Genomic DNA, 22,205 nt, shown 5'->3' on the forward strand with positions numbered 1-22,205 from the left:
TTTCACTCCATTTCCTTTCCTCTCTTTTTCCAGTTCCCAGTATGGCTCCCCTCTCACCCCTTCTCTCCTCCTTATAGAAACATAGAAAATAGGTGCAGGAGTAGGCCATTCGGCCCTTCAAGCCTGCACCGCCATTCAGTATGATCATGGCTGATCATCCAACTCAGAACCCTCTACCTGCCTTCTCTCCATATCCCCTGATCCCCTTAGCCACAAGGGCCATATCTAACTCCCTCTTAAATATAGCCAATGAACTGGCCTCAACTGTTTCCTGTGGCAGAGAACTCCACAGATTCACCACTTTCTGTGTGAAGAAGTTTTTCCTCATCTCGGTCCTAAAAAGCTTCCCGTTTATCCTTAAACTATGACCCCTTGTTCTGGATTTCCCCAACATCGGGAACAATCTTCCTGCATCTAGCCTGTCCAATCTCTTCAGAATTTTATATGTTTCAATAAGATCCCCCCTCAATCTTCAAATTCCGGCAAGTATAAGCCTAGTCGATCCTGTCTTTCATCATATGAAAGTCCTGCCATCCCAGGAATCAATCTGGTGAACCTTCTTTGTACTCCCTCTATGTCAAGAATGTCTTTTCTCAGATTAGGGGACCAAAACTGCACACAATACTCCAGGTGTGGTCTCACCAAGGCCTTGTACAACTGCAGTAGTACATCCCTGCTCCTGTACTCGAATCCTCTCGCTATAAATGCCAGCATACCATTCACCTTTTTCACCGCCTGCTGTACCTGCATGCCCATTTTCAATGACTGGTGTACAATGACACCCAGGTCTCATTGCACCTCCCCTTTTCCTAATTGGCCACCATTCAGATAATAATCTGTTTTCCTGTTCTTGCCACCAAAGTGGATAACCTCACATTTATCCACATTAAATTGCACCTGCCATGAATTTGCCCACTCACCTAACCTATCCAAGTCACCCTGCATCCTCTTAGCATCCTCCTCACAGCTAACACTGCCGCCCAGCTTCGTGTCATCCGCAAGCTTGGAGATGCTGCATTTAATTCCCTCATCTAAGTCATTAATATATATTGTAAACAACTGGGGTCCCAGCACTGAGCATAGAAACATAGAAAATAGGTGCAGGAGTAGGCCATTCGGCCCTTCGAGCCTGCACCACCATTTATTATGATCATGGCTGATCATCCAACTCAGAACCCTCCCCCTGCCTTCCCTCCATACCCCCTGATCCCCGTATCCACAAGGGTCATATCTAACTCCCTCTTAAATATAGCCAATGAACTGGCTTCAACTGTTTCCTGTGGCAGAGAATTCCACAGATTCACCACTCTCTGTGTGAAGAAGTTTTTCCTAATCTCGGTCCTAAAAGGCTTCCCCGTTATCCTCAAACTGTGACCCCTCGTTCTGGACTTCCCCAACATCGGGAACAATCTTCCTGCATCTAGCCTGTCCAATCCCTTTAGGATTTTATACGTTTCAATCAGATCCCCCCTCAATCTTCTAAATTCCAACGAGTACAAGCCCAGTTCATCCAGTCTTTCTTCATATGAAAGTCCTGCCATCCCAGGAATCAATCTGGTGAACCTTCTTTGTACTCCCTCTATGCCTTGCGGTACCCCACTAGTCACTGCCTGCCATTCTGAAAAGGTCCTGTTTATTCCCACTCTTTGCTTCCTGTCTGCCAACCAATTCTCTATCCACATCAATACCATACCCCCAATACAGTGTGCTTTAAGTTTGTACACTAATCTCCTGGGTGAAACCTTGTCAAAAGCCTTTTGAAAATCCAAATATACCACATCCACTGGTTCTCCCCTATCCACTCTACTAGTTACATCCTCAAAAAATTCTATGAGATTCCTCACCTGCTGTTGATGCCTCTCATCCTTCCCTTTCTTCCATGGTCCACTCTCCTCTCCTCTCCAATCAGATTCTTTCTTCTACAACCCTTTACATTTTCCACCTATCATCTCCCAGCTTGATACTTCATCTCCCCTTCCCTACATATCTTTCTTTCCTTCACCTAGCTTCACCCATCACCTTCTAGCTTGTACTCCTTTACCTTCCCCCATCCCATCTTCTTATTCTGGATTCTTTCCCCTTTCTTTTCAGGCCTGAAGAAGGATATTGGTGTAAAACGTCTACACTTTATTCCCTTCCATAGATGTTGCCTGACCTGGCAAGTTCCTCCAGTATTTTGTATGTTGCCCTTGTCTAAAGTACAAGAGTTCAAAATAAATTTATTATCTATATGCCACCATATAGAACCCTGAGATTCATTTTCTCATGGGCAGACTCAATAAATCCATGAAAGAATAATAACCATAACAGAATCAATGAAAGACTACACAAACTTGGGCGTTCAACAAGAGTGCAAAAGGCACAAACTGTGCAAATACAGAATGAAAGAAATAACAAAAATAATAATAATAAGCAATAAATATTGAGAACCTAAGATGAAAGTCCTTGAAAGTGAGTCCATAGGTTGCAGTAACATTTAAATGATGGGACATGTCAAGTTGTCCCCTTTGGTTCAAGAGTCTGATGTTTGAGGGGTAATAACTGTTCCTTCACCTGGTGGTATGAGTTCTGAGGCACCTGTACTTTCTTCCTGATGACAGGAATGAGAAGAGAGCATGACTTGGGTGGTGGAGATCCTTGATGATAGATGCAGCTTCCCTGTGACCGCTCTGCGTAGATGTGCTCAATGATGGACTGGGCTGTATCCATTTACCTTTTGTACGATCTTCTGTTCAAGGGCATTGGTGTTTCCGTACCAGACTGCGATGCTGCCAGTCAATATACCATCCACTACACATCTGCAGAAGTTTGTCAAAGTTTTAGATGTCATGCCAAATCTTCACAAGCTCCTAAGGAAGTAGAGGCACTACTTCCTAATTGCACTTATGTGCTGGGCCCAGGACAGGTCCACCAAAATAATAACACTGAAGAATTTAAAGTTGATGAGCACCTCCACCTCTCCACCTCAGATCCTCTGATGTGGACTGGCTTCTGGACCTCTAGTTTCCTTCTCCTGAAGTCAGTAATCAGCTCCTTGGTCTTGCTGACATTGAGTAAGAGGTTTTTGTTAGGGCACCACTCAGCCAGGCTTTCAATCTCTCTCCAATATGCTGATTCGTTACAGCCTTTGACCCTAATCTGTACCTTCCACTACTTCAGAATAATTTTTCTTTTCCAATAGTTTTTATTGGTTTCTATATAGAAGAATACAGAGTTCAAGAGAATACATATTAGAAAACAAAAGAAAAAAGATAATAATACCAGATACAGTATGTTGAATCACATTAACAAACTCCTTACTCTATATTCATATGGATTAGATTAATTCATATATTAGAATATAAACAATTTTATTTAAAAAAAAGGATCTACACCCACTACCAAAGTCAAAGCAGTTTGGGAAAAAAAAGAAAAAATCTTATCAGATAATAAATTATACTATTAACCAGCTTTTTTGACAAGAAGTCAAAGATTATGAAAATAATTTAAGAACGGCCCCCACAAATTTTGAAAATCTTGGTTAGATTCAGAAATTGAACAACGAGTCTTGAACAATAATTTTTGAGGAATTGAAACTTTTACTGAGATGAATTGTGTTGTATCCCACCTGCCTCCCAGAATCTTCACTGCTGTTCCTACTCTTTGTTGAGTTAAATGCAGAGAGATGAGCTAACAGGCTTCACCCTCTCAAGGTGGAATATACCCAGGCCAAGCTAGCATAAGGCAGAGATCCTTTCTCTCGAACTGCCCTGGTAAATGGGAATCAAAGCTTTGTTTTTATCCATAGATTTCATCTTACACTGATAATTATCAAAAACTACTGAAATTTAAGTACAGTAAATAATTGTATAATTATTACAACATACACAAATTTAGAAGTAATGAAAGCAGTTAACTAGACCTCAGTAAACTAACCGCCTTAGGCCTAGATTGTCCATTAGGATTTCAAATCCTAGAAAGCAATCGGATTTCAGATCCTGCATCGGATTCCATTGGCACAAGGTTGGAGAGGCGATACACCAATAAATGTGAGTAGTTGGCTCAAACTGTTAGCTTTAGCATCCCAAATCTGTCAACAAGTTCCCAGCTACAAACATGTGTGTATAAATGTGGGACCTCATTCCATTTGAATGGCTGCGCTCTTAGCAGCAAGATTTGGCCCAGTACCAAATCCAGCATGTTAGATTTAAAATCCATTAATGCCCCATTTGTGTACTTGTGACCTTGTTGAAACAAGTATATATGATGGGGGATTTTATTGAAAACTATCAAATCTTGAAAGGCATCGATAGAGTAGATATACAGAGAATGTTTCCTGTATGGGAGAGTCTAGGACCAGAAGGCATAGCCTCAGAATAGAGGGATGTACCTGAGGAACAGAGATGAGGAGGAATTCATTTAGCCAGAGGTGGTGAAGCCGTGGAATCCATTGCCACAGATGGCTGTGGAGTCCAAATCACTGGGTATATTTTAAGCAGAGTTTGATAGATTCTTGATTAGTAAGGGTGTCAAGGGTTACGGGGAGAAGGCAGGGGAACTGAGTTGAGAGGGATAATAAATCAGCCAAGATGAAATGGCACAGTAGACTTGATGGGTTGATTGACCTCATTCTGCTCTCGTGTCTTATGGTATATGGGAAAATATAGTGATCATCGCTGCATTTGTATTCTGTGTTCGGAACCGTACTTCTCAGTTGGAAATGGGATTACACTGCAATAAGGAAGGAGGCTTGTTTGCTGTTGTTGCTTTGCTGCTTGTTGTGCTCTGTGTTGTTTGCCAAGCACTGTTGGCATGCAATGCTGGCATCAGAATGTGTGACAATATTTGCACACTGTCTCCAGAACACCCTCAGGCATTGGTTGTGATAAAAACAATGCATTTCATGAATGTTTCAATGTACATCTTGAGAAATAAATCTGAATCAGAACCTGAAAGATGTGGTGTGCTCACGATTTTCTTCATGAAGTGTGAAGGAAAAACAATCCAACCTCTTTGCTTTTGCCAAACAGTAAGTCCCAGGTGACATTTAAATTTCCCTGATCAATCTACACTCAGTGGCCTCTGTATTAGGCACACCTGCTCATTAAGACCATAAGACCATAAAATATTGGAGCAGAAGTAGGCCATTTGGCCTATCGAGTCTGCTCCGCCATTCAATCATGGGCTGATCCAATTCTTCCAGTTATCCCCGCTCCCCTGCCTTCTCCCCATATCCTTTGATGCCCTGGCTAATCAAGAACCTATCTATCTCTGCCTTAAATGCACCCAATGTCTTGGCCTCCAAAGCCGCTCATGGCAACAAATTCCACAGACTTACCACCCTCTGACTAAAATTATTTCTCCACATCTCTGTTCTAAATGGACATCCTCCAATCCTGAAGTCATGCCCTCTTGTCCTAGTTCTCATTTACCAAGGCAAATAACTTTGCCATATATAATCTGTTCAGGCCTTTAAAGATTCAGAAAGTTTCTATGAGAATCCCCCTCCTTCTCCTGAACTCCAGGGAATACAGCCCAAGAGCTGCCAGACGTTTATGGTAACCCTTTCATTCCTGGAATCATCATGCAAATATCTAATCAGCTAATCATGTGACTGCAATTCAATGTATAAAGGCATGTAGACATGGTCAAGAGGTTCAGTTTTTGTTTGCACCAAACATCAGAATGGGGAAGAAATGTAACCTAAGTGACTTTGACTGTGGAATGATTGTTGGTGCCAGATGGGGTGGTTTGAGTATCTCAGAAGCTGCTGATCTCCTGGGGTTTTCATGCACAGCAATCTCAAAAGTTTACAGAGAATGGTGTGAAAAATATTAAAAAAATCCAGTGAGTGGCAGTTCACGGGGGTGAAAACGCCTTGTTAATGAGGTTGGTCAGAGGAGAATGCCAAACTAGTTCAAGCCACCAAGAAAATGACACTAACTCAAATAACCACACATTACAACAGTAGTGTGCTAAAGAACATCTCTGAATGCACAAAATGTCTATATGATGTGGATGGGCTACAGAAATCAAAATGAAATCAGATCATTAGAAATAGATGACATAGGGTCAAAAGGTGTTGAATCTTTGTGGTTAGAGTAAAGGAACTGCAACCCTGATGGGAATTATATACAGACCCCCAAACAGTAGTAAGGATGTGGTCTACAAATTACAACTGGAGATAGAAAATGGCATGGCAAAAGGGCAATGTTACAATACTTATGGGGGACTTCTATATGCAGGTAGATTGGGAAAATCAGGTTAGTGCTGGATTCCAATAGGAGGAATTTCTAGAATGCCTATGGGATGGCTTTTTAGAGCAGTTTGTGGTAGCTGAGGGATCAGCTATTCTGGATTAGGTATTGTGCAATGTAAGGTAAAAGAACCCTTAGGAAAAAGTGATCATTATATGATCGAATTCACCCTGAAATTAGAGGCAGAGAAGCTAATGTCAGATGTATCAGTATTACAGTGGAGTAAAGGGAATTACAGAGGCATGAGAGAGGAGCTGGCCAAAATTGATTGGAAAAGAAACCTGGCAGGGATGATGGCAGAGCAGCAATGGCTGGAATTTCTGGAAGCAATTCGAAGATACAGGATATATACATCCCAAAGAGGAAGCAGTGTTCTAAAGGCAAAATGACACACTGTGGCTAACAAGAGAAGTCAAAGTCAACATAAAAGCCAAAGAGAAGGTATATAATAGAGCAAAAGTTAGTGGGAAGTTAGACAATTGGGAAGCTTTTAAAAACCAACAGAAGGCAACTAAAAAGTCATAAAGAAGGTAAAGATGGAATATGATAGTAAGCTAGCCAGTAATATGAAAGAGGATACCAAAAATTTCTTCAGATACAGAAGTATAAAGGAGAGGCGAGTGTAGTTGTTGGACCCCTGAAAAATGACGCTGGAGAGGTAGTAATGGGGGACAACAAAATAGCGGATAAACTGAATAAGTATTTTGCAGCAATCTTCACTGTGGAAGGCAGTATGGTGGAAGTTCCAGGTGCTGGGGGCATGAAGTGTGTGAAGTTACCATAACTAGGGGGAAGGTTCTTGGAACTCTGAAAGGTCTGAGGGTAGATAAGTCACTTGGACGATGGGGTACACCTCCGCGTTCTGAAAGAGGTGGCTGAAGAGATCGTAGAGACATTAGTAATGAATTTTCAAGAATCATTAGATTCTGGAAAGGTTCCAGAAGACTGGAAAATTGCAAATATCACTCCATTCTTAAGATGGGAAAGAGGCAGAAGAAAGGAAACTATAGGCCAGTTAGTCTGACCTCAGTGGTTGGGAAGATGTTGGAGTTGATTATTAAGGATGAGGTCTCGGGGTACTTGGAAGCACATAATAAAATAGGCCGTAGTCAGCATGGTTTCCTCAAGGAAAAATTTTGCCTGACAAATCTGTTGGAATTGTTTGAAGAAGTAACAAGCAGGATTGACAAAGGAGAATCAGCTGATGTTGTGTACTTGGATTTTCTAAAAGCCTTTGACAAGATGCCACACATGAGGCTGCTTAACAAGCTATGAGCTCATAGTATTACAGGAAAGATTCTAGCATGGATAAAGCAGAGGCTGATTGGCAGGAGGAAAAGAATGGGAATTAAGGGAGCCTCCTCTGGTTGGCTGCTGGTGACTAATGATGTTCCACAGGGGTCAGTGTGGAGACCGATTAGCATTCATTTGAAGAAAACCAGAATATAAAAGCAAGTTTGTAATTCTGAGACTTTATAAAGCATTGATGAGGCCTCACTTGGAGTATTGTGAGCAGTTTTGGCCCCTTACATCAGAAAGGATGTACTGAGACTGGAGAGGATTCAAAGGAGGTTAACAAAAAAGATTCGAGGATTGAATGGCTTGTCATATGAAGAATGTCTGATCACTCTGAGCCTGTATTCACTCAAATTCAGAAGAATGAGGGGTATCTCATTGAAACCTATCAAATGGTGAAAGGCCTTGATAGAGTGAGCATGGAGAGGATATTTCCTGAGGTAGGAGAGTTGAAGACCTGAGGTCGCAGCCTCATAATAGACAGGTGTCCTTTTAGAACAGAGATGAGGCTCCAGAAAGTGGTGAATCTGTGGAATTCTTTGCCACTGGCAGTTATGGAGGCCAAGTCTTTATGTATATTTAAGGCAGAGGTTGATAGTTTCTTGATTAGTCAGAGTATGAAGGGATATGGGAAGAAGGCCAGGAGATTGGGGCTGAGAAGAAAATTGGATCAGCCATGATGAAATGATAGAGCAGACTCGATGGATCAAATGACCTTATGGTCTTATGGTCTTATGTTCTAGTTCTTAGAAAAAAAACCCTGGACAAATTTTAGCTTTTCCTCTCAAGCTAGACAATGTCTTCTTCACCTAATTATACTTTCCATTAATTTCAAAGAGACAAATGTGGGAACTCCTGTCTCAGAAATCTGCTCACTTACAAATTTTATGGGAGAAATGGCAGCTGAGGTTTAATAGGTCAAATGCAAAAGGAAAGAATACAGTAAATGGCTGGACCCTAGGGACAGTGATGTGCAGACAGATTTTGCATAACTCCCTGAAAGTGGCATGACTAATGGATAACATATGCCTGATTGCCTTCATCAGTTACCGTTCAGAGTATAAGGCCATAAAACTGAGGAGCAGAATTAGGCCATTCGGCATTATTTCATCATGGCTGATTTATTATCCTCCTCGACCCCATTCTCCTGTCTTTTACCCATAACCTTTGACACCCTTACTAATCAAGAATCTATCAGCCTCTGCTTTAAAGGGCAGCGCACCACTTTACAGTAGGAGCAACCCAGATTCAATTCCCACTGCTGCCGGTAAGGAGTTTGTACGTTCTCCCTGTGACCATGTGGGTTTCCTTCGGGTGCACCGGTTTCGGCCCACAGTCCAAAGGCATGCTGATTGGTAGGTTAATTGGTCATTGTAGATTGTCCCGTTACTAGGCTGGGGTTAAATCGGGGGAATGCTGGGTGGCACGGCTTGAAAGGCCGGGAGGGCCTTTTCCGTGCTGTATCTCAATAAATAAATAAATAAATAAATAAACCCAATGACTTGGCCTTCATAGCCTTCTGTGGCAATGAATTCCTCAGATTTACCACAGTCTGGCTAAAAAAATTCTTCTTCATCTCTGTCCAAAAGGGAAATGCTTGTCTATTGAGGCTGTGCCCTTTGGTCCTAGACTTCCCCACGATCCCCCACATCCACTCTATCTCGGCCTTTCAATGTTCAGTAGGCTTCAATGAGATTCCCCCACCCCCTGCCCCCGCTCATCTAAACTCCTGCAAGTACAGGCCCAGAGCCAAGAAAACATTCCTTTGATGTTGGGAAGTTGGGAAGTTGGGAAGTCATGGCTATTTATGGAGTTCTGGTCACTGCACTATAGAAAAGATGTGGAGGCTTTGGAGAGGGTGTAGAAGAGTTTCACCCAGATATAGTCTAGATGCAAGTGCTTTAGCTATATGGAAAAGTTGGACAAACTAAGATTGTTTTCTCCGGAGGCTGAGGGGTGAAGTGACATAAGTTTATAGCATTATGTTTGACGTAGTTAGTGTAGATAGTCTTTCTCACAAGGTGGAATTGTTAAATACAAGGGGTATAGGTTTAAGTTGAGAAGGAAGAATGCTTAAAAGAGATTTGTGAGGCATGTTTTCATTTTATGAGAGTGGAGGTGCCTGAAATATGGTGGTAGTAGAAGCAAATATACAAGGGGTGATTGATAAGTTTGTGGCCTAAGGTAGAAGGAGTCAATTTTGGAAAACCTGGCATATTTATTTTTCCTACATTTACACACTTAGTCCAGCGGTCGTGGAGCATACAGATCCCTTCTTTGTAGAAGTCGGCGGCTTGGACCTCCAAAAGTGATCCACAGCAGGGGGTGATTGATAAGTTTGTGGCCTAAGGTAGAAGGAGATGAAATATCAACTTCAAACTTTCTGCATTTTCACTCAGAGTTGAACTACACGTGCATGTAATGAGAGCGGTATAGCTCATCTCCTTCTACCTTAGGCCACGAACTTATCAATCACCCCTGCTGTGGACCAACTAGAGGTCCAAGACGCTCTCGTTACATGCATGTGCAGTTCAACTCTTTGAATGATAATGCAGAAAGTTTGAAGTTAATAACTCATCTCCTTCTACCTTAGGCCATGAACTTATCAATCACCCCTGATGTGGACCATTTCTACAAAGAAGGGATCCGTATGCTCCACGACCGCTGGACTAAGTGCGTACATGTAGGAGGGGACTATGTTGAAAAATAAATATGCTAGATTTTCTAAAATTGACTCCGTCTACCTTAGGCCACGAACTTATCAATCACCCCTCATAATAGGAATGTTTAAGAGGCTTGTAGATAGACACATAAACAGACAGGTAAGAGAAAAATATAGGCCATGTGCCGGCAGATGGAATTAGTTTTGATTGGCATAATGGTTAGTATGGATGTAGATGGTTGAATGGCCAGTTCAGTGCTGTATTGTTCCAAGGAAAGTCATCTAGGAAGTGATCAGGGAAGCTCACCTCCTGCTGTCCATCTCCCAGCCACTACGAACAATTGAACATCACCCACCTCCTCTTACCTTGTGGTCAGTGTGACTAAAAAGAAACTCTTTTATCCCAAAGAATGAGCTGTCACCAATGAAGGCAATTTGTTAGCATTTAGAACATGGCCCTTCAGCTCACAATATGGTCCTGACCTTTTAACCTTTTCCGAGAACAATCTAACCCTGAACCATCCCACAAAGCCTCCATTTTTCTATTATCTATATGCCTATGTAAGAGTCTTAAATCTTCCTTATGTATCTGGTTCTACCACCACACCCAGGCAGCATGTTCCAAAGATGTACTATTCACTGTGTAAACAACTATCTCTGACATCCCCCCCATACTTTCTTCCAAAAACCTTACAGTTATAACCCTCGTACACACCATTGCCGCCCTGGGAAAAATGAGCTGGTTGTTTACTCTATCTATGTCTCTTATCATCTTGTACATCTCCATCAAGTCACCTCTCATCCTCCTCTCCAAAGAGAAAACCCTTAACTCACTCAATCTGTTCTCAATAAAACATGATCTCTCATCCAGAGTTCTGGTAAATCTCCTCTGCACCCTCTATAAAGCCTCTACATCTTTCCTATAAGAACTGAACACAATACTCCTAAATGTTTTCCCAACTTAACCCCACATTTGAGTAATTCCTGTTTTTGAACTTTGTTCAGAAGGATTTCATCCTCAAATTCTGATCTAAGGTTTTTTTGAGAATATTGATTTACTTCATTCCAAGCAGCCTTACAGACAGAAAATTCCAGATTATAACCACGCTCCAAAGGAAAATAAAGTTATCTTTACACATCCTTCTTATCTCTTTTACCCATTTCTTTGGATTCCAAGTACCTGAACCACTTAAAAATGGGAGTGTCTTCTCTCATATTTACCTGCTATAAAATAAAACAGTTTCTCTCAGTTAATCTTATCAGTGATCCCTCTAATCTGAACAGGTACGCAGCTGCGCAGTGACTGAAATGCCCTTGCACACATAGCCTTTGTTGCCACGCAGCTGGAATTGGACACAGCTAGAAATAGTTTATGAAACGTGAAAGATTTTCCTTTTACTCTATGTCATTATATGCTTCAATTAATGAATAAAATCAAAAGTATCTGGTTTTAAAATTTTCATCCTAAATATTCATAATATGTATATTACAAAAAAAATAATTTAAAGTGCTGTGCAGTTTTCAGGCTGTGTGAAAATTTCCTGCTCAGAGGAATAGGTGGTCTGCACAGCCATAAAAAAATTAGAGGGAATGTTGCAATATCTCAATGCATTTTACAATTTTCCAGTGTGGTCACCATAAGTGAGCAAATCTAGGTGCACACAACCAGGTTCTACAAATGAAACAAATTACAGTATATAACTAGCTGAGGCATAGCAGACTTTTAACATCGTAAACAAGCAAGTTGTTTGTTATGTCTCCCCGCTCGCTGGGAAAATGGAGACACCTTTCTCCCTTATTAGGGAGAGAGAGGACCTGTGGTATATTGAATGTCTGTGTGAAACGCGAAGTCTTTGGGGTAACTACAAGTCGGTGCCTTTGCTATTGCTTTGCTCACACTTGAATGTGATGCTTGCTCTTTTTTGCTGGTGGGGGAGGGGGGATTATTGCTCACTGCCACTTACGCGTGGGAGGGGGGAGCTGGGGGGACTTTGGGTCTCTCATCTTTGGTTATCATTCATTCTTTGGGGCACTTCTCTGTTTTCATTGATGTTTGCGAAGAAAAAGCATTTCAGGATGTATATTGTATACATTGCTCTGACATTAAATGGGACCTTGAACCTTTGACCTTTGAGATAATTTAATCATTTTGCTACCATGATTAAAGGAGAATATCAATCATTTACCTTACTCTTCAAACACAAGCACACGGCTTTTTGGTTCAATGCCACATCTGAAAGGCTGCCCTTCTGACAATGCATTATCGCTACAAGGCTGCAATCAAATATAGAACATAGAACATAGAACATAGAATAGTACAGCACAGTACAGGCCCTTCGGCCCACAATGTTGTGCCGACCCTCAAACCTTGCTCTGCATATAAGCCCCCACCTTAAATTCCTCCATATACCTGTCTAGTAGTCTCTTAAACTTCACTAGTGTATCTGCTTCCACCACTGACTCAGGCAGTGCATTTCACGCACCAACCACTCTCTGAGCAAAAAAACCTTCCTCTAATATTCCCCTTGAACTTCCCACCCCTTACCTTAAAGCCATGTCCTCTTGTACCCTGAGATCCCTCTGCTCCTCCACACTACCAAGTATCCTGCCATTTACTTTGTACTCTGCCTTGGAGTTTGTCCTTCCAAAGTGTACCACCTCACACTTCTCTGGGTTGAACTCCACTTGCCACTTCTCAGCCCGCTCCTGCATCCTATCAATGTCTCTCTCCAATCTTCGACAATCCTCTACACTATCTACAACACCACCAACCTTTGTGTCGTCTGCAAACTTGCCAACCCACACTTCTACCCCCACATCCAGGTCGTTAATAAAAATCACGAAAAGTAGAAGTCCCAGAACAGATCCCTGTGGGACACCACTAGTCACAATCCTCCAATCTGAATGTACTCCCTCCACCACCACCCTCTGCCTTCTGCAGGCAATCCAATTCTGAATCCACCTGACCAAACTTCCCTGGACCCCATGCCTTCTAACTTTCTGAATAAGCCTATCACGTGGAACCTTGTCAAATGCCTTAATAAAATCCATATAGATCACATCCACTGCACTACCCTCATCTATATGCCTGGTCACCTCCTCAAAGAACTCTATCAGGCTTGTTAGACACGATCTGCCCTTCACAAAGCCATGCTGACTGTTCCTGATCAGACCATGATTCTGTAAATGCCTATAGATCCTATCTCTAAGAATCTTTTCCAACAGCTTTCCCTCCACAGACGTAAGGCTCACTGGTCTATAATTACCCGGACTATCCCTACTGCCTTTTTTGAACAAGGGGACAACATTCGCCTCCCTCCAATCCTCCGGTACCATTCCTGTGGACAACGAGGACATAAAGATCCTAGCCAGAGGATCAGCAATCTCTTCTCTCACCTTGTGGAGCAGCCTGGGGAATATTCTGTCAGGCCCCGGGGACTTATCTGTCCTAATGTATTTTAACAACTCCAACACCTCCTCTCCCTTAATATTAACATGCTCCAGAACATCAACCTCACTCACATTGTCCTCACCAACATCAAGTTCCCTCTCATTGGTGAATACCGAAGAGAAGTATTCATTGAGGACTTCACTCACTTCCACAGCCTCCAGGCACATCTTCCCACCTTTATCTCTAATCGGTCCTACCTTCACTCCTGTCATCCTTTTTTTCTTCACATAATTGAAGAATGCCTTGGGGGCTTTCCTTTACCCTACTCACCAAGGCCTTCTCATGCCCCCTTCTTGCTCTTCTCAGCCCCTTCTTAAGCTCCTTTCTTGCTTCCCTATATTCCTCAATAGACCCATCTGATCCTTGCTTCCTAAACCTCAAGTATGCTGCCTTCTTCTACCTGACTAGATTTTCCACCTCACTTGTCACCCATGGTTCCTTCACCCTACCATTCTTTATCTTCCTCACCGGGACAAATTTATCCCTAACGTCCTGCAAGAGATCTCTAAACATCGACCACATGTCCATAGTACATTTCCCTGCAAAAACATCATCCCAATTCACACCTGCAAGTTCTAGCCTTATAGCCTCATAATTTGCCCTTCCCCAATTAAAAATTTTCCTGTCCTCTCTGATTCTATCCTTTTCCATGATAATGCTAAAGGCCAGGGAGCGGTGGTCACTGTCCCCCAGATGCTCACCCACTGAGAGATCTGTGACCTGACCCGGTTCATTACCTAGTACTAGATCTAGTATGGCATTCCCCCTGGTCGGCCTGTCCACATACTGTGACAGGAATCCGTCCTGGACACACTGAACAAACTCTGCCCCATCTAAACCCTTGGAACTAATCAGGTGCCAATCAATATTAGGGAAGTTAAAGTCACCCATGATAACAACCTTGTTATTTTTGCACCTTTCCAAAATCTGCCTCCCAATCTGCTCCTCTGTATCTCTGCTGCTACCACGGGGTCTGTAGAATACCCCCAGTAGAGTACCTGCTCCCTTCCTGTTCCTGACTTCCGCCCATATTGACTCAAAAGAGGATCCTGCTACATTACCCACCCTTTCTGTAGCTGTAATAGTATCCCTGACCAGTAATGCCACCCCTCCTCCCGTTTTCCGCCCTCTCTATCCCTTTTAAAGCACTGAAATCCAGGAATATTGAGAATCCATTCCTGCCCTGGTGCCAGCCAACTCTCTGTAATGGCCACTACATCATAATTCCATGTATGTATCCAAGCTCTCAGTTCATTCCAAATATCATTCCAATTTACATGCTCAACTCTTGGAAGCCACGATGCTCTGCTTCAATAGTGAAAGTGCCATCTTTTGAACCAAGCTGTAGCAGTAATAGTGTAATAAAGAGCTCCGCTCAGTTATTTCTGAAAGAAATTTCTTTCCTGGCAGGTTTACAACCATCGGATGGATGTGTGAGACCTGTCCTTTGGGAACCAGCAACACGAATACCTGTCTGCCACTAAACACTGAAGGAGTAATTTACAAAGTGAGATAGTCCCTTAAAATCCTCGGTTTAGCTGGATGGAAGGAGGTGCATCTTATAGATGCCACATAGCTCAGCTGAATGTGCGCATGTTGCGATATACTTTTACTTAAGTCATCTGGCTACCACCTGTGTAGAAAAATGTTTTCGGTTTTAAAGTGGCATCCAATGACCAGACTTCATGGTATCAGAAGTGGATAATTATATAACACAACGTACAATCTTGTTTGGCTGGCCTGGATCCACTATTAAGTTGTAGGAGGAAAAAAGTCATGGAAATAGATTAAAATTTAATAATAAAATACAAATACTCTGTGTATTCTTATCTATATTTTGTGAACAAGTCTGGTATGATAATCGCAAGAGATTCTGCAGATACTGGACATCCAGACTAACACACTCAAAATGCTTGAGGAACTCAACAGGTCAGGCAGCATCTATGGAGTAGAGTAAAGAGTCGATGTTTCAGGCTGAGACCCTTCATCAGGACCGGAAAGGAAGGGGGAAAGAGCCAGAACAAGAAGGTGAGGAAAGGGGAAGGAGCTTACAAGCTGGAAGGTGATAGGTGAAACCAGGTGAGGGGGAAGGTTAGGGCATAGGTGAGTGGGGATGAATTGAGAAGCTAGGAGGTGATAAGTAGAAGAAGTAAAGGGCTGAAGAAGGAATCTGATAGGAGGGGAGAGTGGACCGTCATCATCGTGTCGATCCCTCGAGGTCGAGGATGATGGTCTTCATTCTGAAGAAGTGACCCACAGAGCGAAGACACCTGTGCGTGTATTTGTTTAACGTGTACTTGATGTTGCACTCCAAGAAGCACACGATACTTCACAAATCAACCAACTGATTCCAAACGCATGGAAACCACGACGATTGGAGCTGATGGATTTGTTGCAGCCTTCATCCGCCTTCACAGCCGTTGAGTTCGAAGTAACTTCATCCGCCTGTTCCACCGTTGAGGTCTTGGTTGGATTGTTCTTTGTCAGGGACCTCACCCTCGACCTTACTGCCATGGGTGACCCTACCAGGAGCATAGCTCCAGATGGCATTGCTCTCGGGATCAAAGGACCACACAAGCTTCTCCACCATGACAAGGTGACAATCCACGGAGAAGAGAGTGGACCATAGGAGAAAGGGAAGGTGGAGAGGAGGGGAACCAGAGAGAGGTGATGGGCAAGTGATGAGAAGAGAAGGAGTTAATGGGAAGCCAGGATGGGGAATGGAAACAGAGCAAAGGAGGAGAGGGGAGACGTTATTGAAAGTTGTAGATATTGATGTTTATGCTGTCTGGTTGGAGACTACCACTCCATGATTTAAAAGAAGAGTAATTTATCCAGTATAAGTTATTCAGAGCTGTATTGCTTTATCTTTAGGTTTGTCTGAACTATCAGGCTCTTGAACCAAAGGAGATAACTTCACTCAACTTCACTTCATCATTGTCATGTTCCAACAACCTATGGACTCACTTTCCACTCTTGCCATTCATATTTATTGCTTATTTATTATTATCATTTCCTTTGTATTTGCACAGTTGGTGGCTTTTGCACACTGCTTGAACACGCAAGATGGTGTGGACTTTCATTAATTCTATTAAGGTTATTATTCTATTTTGAATTTATTGAGTATGCCTGCAAGAAAATGAATCTCAAGGTTGACTTATATGTACTTTGATAATAAATTTAATTTGAACATTGAACTTTGTTCACTATGTTATGGGGTCTTCAGACCACCAGAAGATATAAGATATAAGAGCAGAATTAGGCCAACTGACTGTGACTATGACTATTTCTAATTTACAATTCCCTCATGTCCTTTGGGGTAAAAATATATCTGCATTATTGATCTAGGGCTTTATGTGACTCCAGATCCATGGCAATGTATTTGATTTATAAACAATGTGTTAAAATATTATGTTAAAATATATTAAGAATGAAAGGAGACTGACCACCCAGTATAAGGCAAAGCAATGGGTTTGGACATAGTCAATGGATTCCACGAAAGTTTCTTCACACACGTCTGGGTCTGGTGCTAACTTGGGTAAGTTTTCTCCAAGACTAATGAAGTATGTCCTGTTGACTCCCACTAGAAGGTTAAACGCATCAAAGTTGGTGACATACAGCTAAAAGATAATGCCTCTTGGGAATCCCCAACATCAATACCAGAGTCAGTGATTTTGGATGGCATCAAAGTTCAAAGTAAATTTATTACCAGTCTATGATACAGTATGTTACCATATACAATACAGTGCAAAAGCCTTACACACACATAACGCACATCAAAGTTGCTGGTGAACGCAGCAGGCCAGGCAGCACCTATAGGAAGAGGTACAGTTGACGTTTTGGGCCGAGACTCTTCGTCAGGACTAACTGAAGGAAGAGTTAGTAAGAGATTTGAAAGTGGGAGGGGGAGGGGGAGATCCAAAATGATAGGAGAAAACAGGAGGGGGAGGGATGGAGCCAAGAGCTGGATGGTTGATTGGCAAAAGGGATATGAGAGGATCATGGGATGGGTGGGAGGCCTGGGGAGAAAGAAAGGGGGAGGGGGGAAGCCCAGGGGATGGGCAATAATGGATGCTTGAAATTCCAGCATCTGCAGATTTCCTCGTGTCTTACACACATATATATAGTCAGGGTGCCTAAGACCTTTGCACGCTACTGTAGTAATTTTGTGTATTGCACTGTACTGCTGCTGCAGATTTCATGACATATGTGAGTGTGGATAAACCTGATTCTGATCTGGGTCTCCATAGTGGACTGAGAGTGGGAATGGGACAGGGAGATGGGAACCATGCTGGGGAAAGGGGAAGGGAGTGAGAAGCACCAAAAAGTCAACCTGTAATGATCACTAAACCGATTAGTTGGAATCAAATTGCCTTACCAGGTGTCTCAGAGCTGGGTGTGTCTGCACCCATGCCACCTCCCACCCCTGGCACTCCTTCTCTGCCACCTGTCCCACACCCTCCCACTGCAATCCCAACATCTTTTGCTCACACTAGATTTACAAACCCGATCTCCAATCCAGGTTGACAAATATAGTACTGTGCAAAAGTCTTAGACACCCTAGCTATAGAGATGTTGCTAAGATTCATTTTCTTGCAGGCATCCATAGCAGAACAAAGAAATGCAATAGAATCAAAGAAAAACTACTCACAAAGGCTGACAAATGACTAATGTACAAAAGAAGACAATCTATGCAAATATTAATAATAAATACCAAAGGACATAAATGCAACTGAGAACATGAGTTGTAGAGTCCTTGGAGTTGAGCCTATAATTTGTAAATCAGTTCAGAGTTGAGGCGAATGAAACAGAGGCAAGTGAGCTTACTTCTGACTATTATCTATCACTCGCCTCCTGATTCAGTACTTGCTCGTGTTGAACATCACTGACAGTGTCCCAGGGAGTGAAGGAGAGTGGATGCGTTGGTGTCTGTCAGCAAGAACGGTTTGATTGCATCATTGAAATGAATAAAGAAGCGCTGGTTCAGCAACAGAAAAGATAAACGGATGGATGTTGACCTACTCCTCATCAATATTCTTCATGCAAATGCATCTGTCAATGGCAGTAAATGATACTGCGGGAGGAGAGAGAAGCAGCGCACCGCGCGTGTGCAGCCCTCCGGTGAAAAATGATATCGTGTCCGTTAAATAGGGGCCGTGGACAATTCTGATTTGATGGAGACGTACGTGAAAGCACAGAGGAACATCTGGAAAAATTTCTAAAACGCTTGTTCGCTGCTGTCGTTACTGCGTGGTGGGAAATCTTTCAGAGGGAAGGCCTCAAAATCCCCGGCTTTGCCTGCTGTTGGCGACCGAGATGGAGGTCAAATCGCTCGGATAGAGATGGCGCTCAGTACTCGGTGTCGGAGAGCTGATCGAAGGCTCGAGGTTTTCGGATGACTCAGAGTCGGATTGTAGTCGGGTATGGCAGGGAGAGTCTTCCTTCTCCCGTCTGCGTGAGATGTGGGACATTTGAGAGACTTTGAACTTTTACTGTGCTCATGGACTTCTTCAACAAGTTATGGTATTGTTACACTGTTGTAACTATATGTTATAATTATGTGGTTTTGTTAGTTTTTTTTCAGTCTTGGTCTGTCCTGTGTTTTGTGATATCACACCGGAGGAAATATTGTATCATTTCTTAATGCATTCGTTACTAAATGACAAGAAAAGAGGACTGCGTGTCTTCATAATCTAAAAGTAACTCACGCACGGTCCTAATGGAGATGTCACTCCTCTATAGGGACACTCTCTATACCAGGGGTTCCCAAACTGGAGTCTACAGATGGCATAAAAAAGGTTGGGGACCCCTGCTCTATACTTTGTCACTACCATTGTGCTAAATCAGTTCATAACAAATCTACTGATTGAAAATGGGCCACCTTGGAAATATTGTAAGCTGGTGGTATTCCACCACAATCTCACCTCCAGGCCTATCATACCTCCCTCAATCTACCACTAGAATTAGGCCAGGAGATCATCCCTTGGTCAATGAGGAGTGAAGAATCAGACAGGGAGTTACAATAGGATTACCACAAGTAAGGTACCAATCTTCAAAGCTCAATGTCAATGATTATCAAGTGGGGTGGCACGGTGGCGTAGTGGTTAGCACAGTACTTTACAGTGCGGGTGACCTGAGTTCAATTCCCACTGCCTCCTGTGAGGAGGCTGTACATTGTCCCCCTAAGCCGTGTGGGTTTCCTCAGGGAGCTCCAGTTTCCTCCCACAGTGCAAAGCATACCAGTCAGTAGGTTCATAGGTCATAGTAAATTGTTGGGATTGCTGGGTGGTGTTGTTCAAAGGGCCAGCAGGACTGATTCCGTGCTGCATCTCACTAAATAAATAAAGTGTATGTTACCACACACTACCCAGAGATTCATTGTTTGCAGGCATTTACATGAAAAATAGAAACATATTAGAAATTTACAAGAAGGTATACATAACAGACAATGTGCAGAAGAAAATAAACCGCAAATGAAACAAATTGAAAGTGAGTCTGTAGGCCGTAGAGTCAGTTCAGAGACGTGGTGAGTGAAGTTATCCACACTGCTTCAGAAACCTAATGGTAATAAGTGTGCCTGAGCCTGGTGGAGTGGGGCCTAAAACTTCTGAACTTCTTGCCTGTACCTCTTCGGTTGTACTGTAGATACAATACTGGATTATATGCTCACTAAACAGAAAAGCAGCTTGCAGTAGACAGTGCTAATGTCTACTGAATCAGATGGAAGTTCTGAAGTGATATGACATCCATTCATATTTATCTCTCTATGTTTCTCAAGGTAGTAGAGAATCCCATTAGGAGAATAGGAGTGTTCTCCATAGAGTCCTGAACAAGATTTCTCTTGAAAGCAATATCATAAATCATTATTTTGTCATCCTCCCACTTCTGCTTTTCATCCTTCCTGTTAACAAATTGATTGCTGTTTCCTTTATTGCAAGTTGTCTGCATGTCATTGGCAGTGTAACACTTTGAGATCAGCAATGTGCTATTTCCAGTGCAGCACAAGTAAATGATTAGTTTCTAATGAAGCTAACATTGTAGAAGGGTCACCGTAACCTTTTTTGGCTTTGGAAATTCAATTGGCATTTATTAAAAGAGCTTGTTGGCTTTATCTGAATCATCTCGAAAGCTGAGTATCAGAGGAAACTTGGCAAGAGATATAGTTCAGCATCTCCCAATGATTTTCCACAGGAGCCCCTTGATTCCTCAATTTATGCAAGTTGTATTTTACTTGGACATTGATAGAATAATTTATATTTGCTACTTTAAAAACAAACCTCTTAAAAAGGGAGAAAATTCAGAAATCAGAGGTGCGAAGGAACCTGGGAGTCTTCGTGCAGGATTCCCTGAACTTGCAAGTTGAGTCGGTGGCAAGGGAGGCAAATACAATGTTAACGTTCATTTTGACAGGACTAGAAATCAAAAGTAAGGATTTATCAGTCATGGGTCAGACTGCACTTGGAGTATTGTGAGCAGTTTTGGGCCTCATATCTAAGAAAGAATGTGCTGGCATTGGAGAGGATCCAGAGGAGGTTCACGGGAATGAAAGGGATGTTTGTTGGCTCTGGGCCTTTACTCGCTGGAGTTTAGAAGAATGAGGAGGGATCTTATTGAAACCTACTGAATATTGAAAGCCCTAGATAGAGTGGATGTGGAGAGGATGTTTCCTGCAGTGGGGGAACCTAGGACCGGGGGAACAATCTTATTCCTTTAAAACAGAGATGAGTTTTTTTTCAACCAGAGGGTGGTGAATCTATGGAATTCATTTCCACAGATGGCTGGGGAGGCTAAGCATTGGGAATATTTAAAGTGGAGGTTGATAGGTTCTTGATTAGTAAGGACATCAAAAGTTACAGGGAGAAGGCAGGAGAATGGGATTGTGGGATAGTAAATCAGCCATGATGGAATGGCAGAGCAGACTCAATGGGCCGAATGGCCTAATTCTGCTCCTATGTCTCATAGTCTTATGGTCTTGATAGTTTTTATGGTACTGCATTATAACTGTTGAGTTGTCATCTACTCTCTGTTCATATTTGGGGTTTTCACTTTCAAATTGATTTGCTACTGTGCAATCACTTTCCTAGAACTTTCATCCGAAATTTAGTTCTCTTTTGTATTGCTTTACACAGTGCAATCTAATTACATCACAATTTTAAAATAGAGTGTGTGTGCCTCTGTTTGTTCTGGGTGATGACAGATTGCTATACATTTCCAGTAAGTATATTTTGTTTTAATTTCAGATTTGATCATGTTTGTTTTCTTTTACAGACACATTTACTTGCAAATCTATGTATGATATGCTGACATAGAGAATCAGGAGCCTCTGCTGACGCTGATATCAACTTCAAGACCATTGTACTTGGAGCTTTTCTTGGCTGGAAGACCGTGTTCTCCAATCATCTCTCCCTCCCAACTAACTATAACATAGTTATAGTTCCTTCTCTTACTAAGTTATTCCTAAGTTCTTTAACTTATCTCACAGTACAAGCTCTTCTGGCTAAATGAGCCCACAGCGCAACAGTTACAATCATGTGACCAATTAACCTACTTATGTGGGACG

Source organism: Mobula birostris, chromosome 17, assembly GCF_030028105.1.
Source record: "Mobula birostris isolate sMobBir1 chromosome 17, sMobBir1.hap1, whole genome shotgun sequence".
Classification (NCBI taxonomy): domain Eukaryota; kingdom Metazoa; phylum Chordata; class Chondrichthyes; order Myliobatiformes; family Myliobatidae; genus Mobula; species Mobula birostris.